Source organism: Humulus lupulus, chromosome 5 (assembly GCF_963169125.1).
Source record: "Humulus lupulus chromosome 5, drHumLupu1.1, whole genome shotgun sequence".
NCBI classification, from domain to species: Eukaryota; Viridiplantae; Streptophyta; class Magnoliopsida; order Rosales; family Cannabaceae; genus Humulus; species Humulus lupulus.
Window position 1 is genome coordinate 48,282,802 of NC_084797.1, and position 9,676 is coordinate 48,292,477.

Genomic DNA, 9,676 nt, shown 5'->3' on the forward strand with positions numbered 1-9,676 from the left:
TGTCTTATGGGTTAGCCCATTTGTGAAAACCTATTTGCTTTGCATTATTAGATTGGACATAATTAAAATGAATAACAATTAATAAAGGGTTTAAATTCCTATCTTTTGGGTTTAGGGGGAAGTGAGGGAGCCTGAGTAGTGGGTACGACATACTGAACCCAGCCCTCCTCCATAGAAAATTCAATTGTTAAGGCCCATTTACTCGAGTTGGACTTAATTGTATTCGGGAAGTTTTAGTTTATAGATGGACCTAATAAACATTAGTATAATAGGATAAGTTAATCACTTATGTTTGCTTTTGTCTGTTTTAGTTTTTAAAAATTTTTGTTTTGGGGAAATAGAAGAAACTATGGACCAAGAACCTAGAAGATCGGTAAGCCTAAGTGGCCGAGGAAGAGGCCTAGGCCACGGATGAGGACGATGTAGAGGAGAAGTTGCTGATCTAGTAAAAGAAGAGTATCTAGACATACCAGAAGGCTTGCTGCCAAAGTAATCCCAAACGTAGCCAAGGGTCTGACAGCTATTACTGCCAAAGTAAATCTAGAAAGAGAAAATACTCGTCTTAGGGAAGAATTAAGGATAAAGGAGGAGGAGTTCCACCAACAAATAAAATAAGGCCAACAGTGGCAGGTGGTGCAACCTGTTATTTCTCTAGCACTACTGATGCAATTGGCGAAGTCTCACTACGAGGAAATTTACTAACATTTCAGAAAACAACAACCATAAAATTTTGACGGTGGGGCTGATCCACTAGATACAGAAGAATGCTTCAATAGGTAGAATTCATCTTGGAACACATGCGGCTGGGAAATGAGGATCGAGTCTCATGCACCTCAAGTCTACTTAAAAAAGATGCTGTCGTGGTAAAACAAACCAGGGATGTAAACATAATGACTTGGGATGAGTTAACCCAAGTGTTTAAGAAGAAGTATTATAGTCCTGCAATTTTAGCCACTAGGGTGGACGAATTCATCATGCTAACTCAAGAGAATTCTAGTGTTATCGAGTATGCCAGAAAGTTTGATCGACGGGCTAAATTTGCAGCGGACACAAAACTGATCGAGGACGCTGAGAATTTAGAGATTCATGAAGGGACTAAAACCTATGATAGCCCGTGATGTGAAACTGATACGAGGAATAACCACTTATGCAGAAACATTAGACGTAGCCTTGGAAGCTGGCTTGGTGGAAGAAATGAACTAGAAGGAAACGTGGCAGAAGGGACACCAAAAAATAATGAATAGAATGACCACAAACGGAAACATGACAGTGGCCGAAACCAATGGGCCGGCAAGAAGGGTAAGACTCATCAGAAGGCAACAGGAATAAGAAACCCTAGGTGGAATATCCCAGTGCCTTATATGCAAGAGGAAGCATTTAGGGGAGTGCAGATACAAGATCAAATGTTGCTTTAACTGCGGATAAGAAGGTCACATTAAAAATGACTGCCCAAAGTTGAAGGACTAGAAGAAAGACAATAAGCTTGTACCAACCAAGGTTTTCGCTCTTACAAAGGGTGAGGTGGAAACCAATAATAGAATGGTATCAGGTCAGATCACTTTCTCTGGTAAACCATGCAATGTTTTATTCAATTAAGGAGCTAGGCATTCCTTTGTCTTTATGAATATGATAGATAGCTTAGATAAACCTTATGAACTTTTTAGAGATAAGTTTGTTACGGAATTACCCTCGGGGGAGAAAATGCTATCTAGTAGAGGGGTGCACAACATAGTAGTTAGAATCGAAGGCAGAGAATTACCAGTAGATTTGATTGAATTAGACCTTAAGGAGTATGATGTAATATTAGGAATAGACTGGTTGGCAAAACATAGAGCAACAATAGACTATAAGGGCAAGGTAGTCAACTTTAAAACAGAAGACGAAGGGCAGTTCACTTACAAAGGAAACGTATCTTGAACTGGCATACCCTTAGTCTCAGCTCTCAAAGATCAAAAGTTGATCAGTAGCGGATGCCAAGTTTTTTTAGCCAACTTAGTGGATAAGTCACGAGAAACGGAACAGGATCCAAAGAACGTCCATATTTCTTGTGAATTCCCCAAGGTGTTTCTAAAAGATCTACCAGGATTACCTCCGAATATGGAAATTGAGTTTGAAATAGAATTGGCACCAGAGACGGCACTAATCTCGAAAGCTTCCTACAAAATGGCACCTACCGAGCTAAAAGAGTTAAAGATGCAACTGCAGGAGCTGTTGGAGAAGGGCTTCATCCGACTTAGCTATTTGCATTGGGGTGCACCAAAGCTTTTTGTCAAGAAGAAGGACATGAGCATGAGGATGTGCATTGACTATCGAGAACTAAACAAGGTGATGATCAAGAATAAATATCCTTTGCCCCGCATAGACGATCTTTTCAATCAACTACAATGATCCACGGTATTCTTGAAGATAGACCTTTGGTCAGGGTATCACCAACTAAGGGTGCGAGAAGAAGATATCCCGAAGATGGCTTTCCAGACCAGATATGGACCCTATGAGTTTTTGGTAATGTCTTTTGGCTTAACAAATGCACCAGCAGCGTTCATGGATCTTATGAACTGAGTTTTAAACATTACTTTAATAAGTTCGTAGTGGTGTTCATAGACGACATATTGATCTACTCAAAGATGAAAGCTGAGCATGAAGTGCACTTGCGACTGACATTGGAACGGCTTAAGAACCACCAACTATATACCGAATTCAAGAAATGCAAATTCTAGTTATAGGAGGTGGCATTCCTAGGTCACATCATGTCTAAAGATGGCGTAGAAGTAGACCCAATAAAGATAGAAGCAGTTTAGGACTGGCCCAAGCCCAAGAGCATCACTGAGGTGAGGAGTTTTCTAGGCTTAGCGGGATATTACAAACGATTTGTTGAAGGGTTCTCTAAAATAACTATATCCTTAACAAATTTAACAAGGAAATAGCATAAATTCACATGGATGGAGAATTTGAAGAAAACCTCCAAACATTAAAAGACCAGATCATATCAACACGAGTTCTATGTGTCCCGAATGATAAATACAAGTTTGTAGTGTACTGCAACGCGCCAAAGCAAGGACTTGGATGCGTATTGATGCAAGATGGGAAAGTTGCTGCCTATGCCTCGAGACAACTAAAGGAGTACGAGCAGCGGTATCCAACCCATGGCATAGAATTAGCAGCTGTGGTTTTCGCTCTAATTATTTGGAGGCACTATTCGTACGGAGAGAATTGTGAAATCTATATGGACCATAAAAGCTTAAAGTACTTCTTTACGCAGAAGGAGCTCAATATGATGCAAAGGAGGTTTTTGGAGCTATTAAAAGACTATGATTGTGAGATTTTATATCATCCAGGAAAGGCTAACGTCATGGCAGACACACTTAGTAGACGAAGTTACCAAAACATATCGGTACTTTAGGGATTAGCCCAACCCTTACAACAAGATATTAAGAAGTCTGAAATTGAGCTAATAACGGGGAGACTAGCTGACCTCACAATTAAGTCTACACTTATGGAAGAGATTAAGGAGAAACAGCAAGAGGATGAATTCCTTGTTAAAATGATGGCATTACTACAAAGATTGGAGAATTTTGATTTCTCAATGAAAAAGGAAGGCATGCTATGATATAGAAACTGAGTATGTGTGTCAGAAAAGGGAGAATTAAGGAATAATATTATGCAAGAGGCACATACCACTCCATACTCGCTTCATCCAGGATCAACCAAAATGTACAACGATGTCAAGGCAATGTACTGGTGATTGAGAATGAAGGACATAGAGGAATTTTGTAACGCCCTGGTTACTCCAAGACAATTACTATGAGCTTTGAACTGTGCTTAACTTGCTAATCGAGTCATTTGGTTATAAACGTGCATCTAGGTGTTATTAATAGGCTAAGGTGAAAAACTCGATAAAAAAGGAAAGGATATATTTTATTTAAAACATAAAACTGTTCATGGGCCCATAAAAGCGTTTACAAGTTATTTACAATCCAAAATGGTCATTATAGTGTAAAAATTACAACCCGCCGACCTAAGCGGAAAAAATAGGGTTAACCCCTAGTTCCTCCGAGAAACTCCTTGGCTGTGGTGGTCAAGCAGCCGCATATGTACACATCGCTACCTAAGCTCTCCACTCAAGGCTGGGTGAGCTTTTCTTTCCCTTTACCTGCACCACATAGCACCCGTGAGCCAAAGCTTAGCAAGAAACTCATTACTGCATGTATATAATTTCAGAGTATGATTATGATAATCATCTAGAGCTTATAGCCCTAAACAGATGAGTGTCTGTTGTGTAAGTCACTAATGTGGGTTCCGCACCCTTAGCAAATGAGTGACCATGGAGTCACTAGCTTAAACCAGATGAGTGACTAATGAGTGAGTCACTAACATAAACCAAATGAGTGACCATGGAGTCACTAATGTGGGTTCTGCAACCTTAGCCATGTGACGATGCAGTCACCTGGGCCTTCTAGCCCTGGCTCTGAGTGACTAGCCATTAGACTAGACAAGCGCTTTTAGTTTTCATCGAACTTGAGGTCGGTCAAGCATTAATTCTCATGATGAGTCATTCAATGCTTATGCCAATTAGATCTAATCTTTTCAGCTTGCATTAAACACGCTAATACCGTTCTTAACTCTTAAGCCAATACCATACGACCAGTGCTCAGTACTACTACCGAACTTGACTAGTAAGTCACAACTTCACAGTTAATACCGACACCATTGCCGATTCTGACTAATAAGTTAATGCCATTCAAAAGTAAGCTAGATTTGTTAAGCATTTGATATGCAATCAATGTCCACATTTAAACACTCAACATGCCTCATGAATAACCATGCATGTCACATATGGGGTGTAGTTTCCTTACCTCTGGTTCGAGCGAGAAATAGTAAAAGAACGAACCTTGAGAACGATCGACCCCTTTGATTCCTTAAGGGTCACCTAGTCATAACCAAATATAACCTCCATTAATGAAAATCAACCATAAAAGGTTCTTGACCTAAACCTCACTCCCGGGACTCCGAATTGTACCCAAACAGTGAGTAGATTCAATCCCAAGCCTTAGAAATTGAAACCCGAGCCAAAAACCCTTAATAGTGCCCAAAATAGGAATCTGGAAAAGTAGGGTAGCGCTACAGCGCTACCCCCTAGCACCCCAGTGCTACAAGCAGAGCAGAAGGCCCTCTGGCTAGCGATGTAGCACCCATACCTAGGCGATGTAGCGCTACACCCCAGGTTTCAACCCTTATTTTTCCCTCATCGACTCCTCCATTTCCAACCTTCAAAACAAGCTTCCAAACCTCATTTAAACTTCCAAATGAATCCCAAAACCATATACACAAGTCCTAGGCATCAGAACCCAATCAACCCTTGCCAAAAACTCCCATCAATCCTCAATATCCAATCTAGAAATCCAAGTTGAAATCCAATAGAAAAACAGAGTTTTAATGGCTATAACCTTACCTCAAGCTCAGTATAGAACCCTCTTCAATGGTGGAACACAACCCAAAGCCCTCAAGACTCACTTCCTTAGCTTGGTTCCTCAAATTAAGCTCAAAAATCCAAAGAGAAAAGATGGAGAAATGGTGTACGGGAGAAAAGAAAACTCACTCTGTTTTTGCAAGGTTTCTACATCCTTCAATGGTTATATTTATCCTTAGGGTGAAAAGACCATATTGCCCCTAAGCCTAATTAAAACCCTAAACCTCCAAGGGAAAAACTGTCTTGTCCCCCCTATCTCGTTAATCTTAATTAACGCTCTCCAATTCCCGTTATTTCCAATATTCTCAAATACCAATAAACCATATCTCATTACTCCTTTAATTCTCGGTAACGTTCTAATCACCAAATTACCCCGAGACTCACCCCGAGCCCCGCAATCAACCCCGTTATGACCAAACCGCTAACCTGCACTAAAAGATTGTCTCATGCTGAAAACTCGAACAAATCCACATTATAATGTGGCCTCATCAATAGTTCATCAACATGCATGAAAATACATAATTACGCCCTCAACAGGCCAAATTACCAAAATGCCCCTGTCATGAAATGTGGACCCACATGCATGCATTTAACATCATATTATAATATAATTCACATAAACATGCACACAATCTTTTAATGGCATAATAAATCAATTATGGCCCTCCCAGCCTACCAATCCAACCATTAAACCTCATTAGGGATTTTGGGGCATTACAAATTCGTAGCTAAGTGCCTTACGTGTCAACAAGTTAAGGTCAAACATTAGAGACCCGCTGGAATGTTACAACCATTAGAGATTCCTGAATGGAAATATGAAGATATAGCCATGGACTTTGTAACGGGGTTACTAAGGACCACCAAGCAGCATGACTATGTTTAGCTGATTATAGATAGACTTACAAAGTCAACTCACTTCTTGCCAGTATGAACATTTTACAATGTGGAGCAATACACAGAGCTTTTTGTGGCAGAGATAGTGAGATTGCATGGAGTTCCAAAGACGATAGTCTCTGATAGAGGATTGATTTTCACCTCAAAATTTTGGGAAAGTCTGCAACGTGCTATGGGCATTAAGTTAAAGTTAAGTATGACATTTCACCCTTAGACAGATGGTCAATTGGAACGTATCATCAAAATATTAGAAGATATGTTGAGGGCATGTGCATTATACTTATCAAGATCATGGAGAAGGTATCTGCAGTTGATAGAGTTCTCTTACAATAACAGTTATCAGGATACAATAGGCATGTCACCTTATGAGATGTTTTATGGATAGAAGTGTCGGTCACCACTTCATTGGGATGAGGTCGGTGAAAGATGATACTTAGGACCCAAAGTTGTAAGAGAAGCAACAGAAGCGATAGAAAAAATACAAAAAAGGATGATTTCTGATCAAAGTCGCCAGAAGAGCTATGTTGACTCTAAGAGACAAGATATTGAGTTTTTAGTAGGTGATCAAGTCTTTCTAAAAGTATGACCGATGAAGGGGATTAGGCGTTTCGGAAAGAAAGGAAAGTTAAGCTCGAGATTTATAGGTCCTTTTGAGATATTGGACAAAGTGGGAAAAGTAGCATATCGGTTGGCTCTACTGCCATCGTTAGTTGAAACGCCTAATGTTTTCCGCATATCCATGTTAAGAAAATATGTATTTGATTCATCCCATGTTCTAAATTATGAGGCTCCAGAGTTAAAGCAGAATTTAAATTATGAAGAACGACCAGTACGCATTCTAGAACAGGGGAGTAAGGAGTTGAGATCCAAAAGTATCCCTATATTTAAAATCATGTGGAGCCATAGCACTGAAAGAGAGGCAACGTGGGAGTTGAAGGAAGATATGAGGGAACGATATCCTGAGATATTTGGTAAGTAAAATTTCGAGGATGAAATTTCTTAAGGGGGAAGAATGTAATGAGCAAGGTTATTATTTTATAAGCTCCTTAATTATGACCTTAGGTTAGCATTTTTGTTATTATTTTATAGTTTAACTTGAGTGGTCGAATTAGAAAAATTGATTTAGATTTTTTTTTTTTAAGATGTGAGTTTTATGACTTAGTAAATAATTATAATTTGAATAATTATAATTATTATGGTTAGTATTTATAAAGTTTTTAGCATATGATCAAGTTAATATATATTTTCTTTAAGGAAATAGAAATTTATAAAAATAAGTACACATGTTACTTGGTGATTTAAGTTGTGTGGATATGGTATTAAAATGAGTCACATAATATTTGAATTTCACTATGTTGCCCGAAATTCCCTATAGCTTAAATAGGTGGAAATTTTCATGAATTAAATAAATAAGTAACATATTTTTATTGAAGAATCAAGTCTTACTTTGTTGAGACACAAGACTAGGTGGCATGGAGGCTTAGGAATATGCATAGACTGGACTAAGTTTTGAACTTAAAGAGCTAGGTGTCAATCTAAGCTTACTTAAGACAGACTAGAAGACTAAGTAGATTATAGTTGAAGCTTATTTGAAATCATTTGAATTTAAAAGTGTATAGGTGTAGACGTGGGAGAGTTTTTAGAGAGATAAGTGAAGACTTTAACTACTTATGGTTGTATGTGAGTGTGTGTGGCAACAAGTTAGTGTGTGTAGCACTTGGAATGGGTAAACACTAGTGCTGCCTGAAACCTTAGAGTGTTAGGGAGTTTTGAATTTTGAAAAATAGTTGAATGGAGGTGGAGAGGTTTGAGAAAATGAGTTGAGTTGGAAGCCTATAAATAGAGCATTTCTGCTCACCATTTTCACATTGAAACAAAGCCTTCAAGAGCTCTTGATTTCGAAATCACTCTCTCCCAAATATTCATCTTTTTGCTCCATAAAATACTATTTAGCCGAAACCACTATAACATTTATAGTGATCAGAATTCTTTTCTTCTATTTTTCTATAAATCCTCAAACACCATTTCCACTATACAACCCTATATAGTTGAAACACACTAAGCCTTCCAATCCTTGCTATAGCCTAAATACCCTAAAATCAAACTCTATATATTGTTGTTGATGATTGACATTGTTATGGAGGCTCGGGATTTTGGGAGTCTTGATATATCATTTTAAGGTGAAGGTATGACTTTTATAAGGATTAGAATTTTTTAAAGTTTGGTTATTATTATAGCCTCTAATTTTAATCTTTTATGTTATATATATAAGTGTTATCCAAAAAACAAGCACGAATGAGGTGGCAAGTGATTCCCAGACACGTGGTTGACACTTGGCGGAATTCTGCTAGGGTATCGACCAGAAGAGATATTACAAGCAAAAGGCAGTCGAAGTTTACCTGCAACCAGTATGGTCGTAGGTTCCGCGTGCCTCATGATACTTCTATAAAGATCTTAGTCAATCCCGAAATTGACTCCCATGATTTCCTGAGTATCCGATTATTTAGGAAAGAATATATGTAACAAATTAATGTAATCCCCCTTGAGCCTATAAATAGAGAAAGATAGCTCAAGGAAGGGACTTTTCGCCTTCGAATTATTTGAGACTAGAGTGATTCTATTTGATATATTGTCTTGTTCTTCAGAGGGTTGGTGAAACTCATTGAACCCTAGTTCTTTGATCACTCCTTTGAATTCTATATCAATAACAATTCGAGTGGACGTAGGTTATTACCAGATTTTGCGGCCGAACCACTATAAACTCTTGTGTTCTTTATTATTTCGTCATCACATTCTTTCCAACGTGTTTGTCCGCATCAAGCAAATTTGACTCCGTGTCAGTTGGCCAAATTCAGGGTCAACAATAAGGTTTGGGGGAAATTCACTAGCAATCTCTCTTTTCTTCTATTTTTTCCACACTCAGTGTAAGGAAATTTAGATAGAATTAGATTATGATTTTAAATGATTGTATGACCCTAACATTTCAGGTACAAGAAGATAAGTATGGCTGGACCTAAGTGTTGTTTAGGATTGTATGACGGACCTAAGTGATGTTCAGTAGGCTCGGATGTCAAAAATTGTATGATGGACCTAAGTGATGTCCGAGGATTGATTGCCACCTTTTTATAAGCACTTATCTTTCTCTTGTTTGACTTGTTATTTAGCTATTATGACCAATAGTATATGATTATGACTTTTTATGAATTAGTTATCTTGATAGAATATTATTATTATGAGATTTCGTATGAGCTTATGATGTTATGTATTGCTATGATATGTATGATTATATGATTGCTTGTATGCATTCTCCTTACT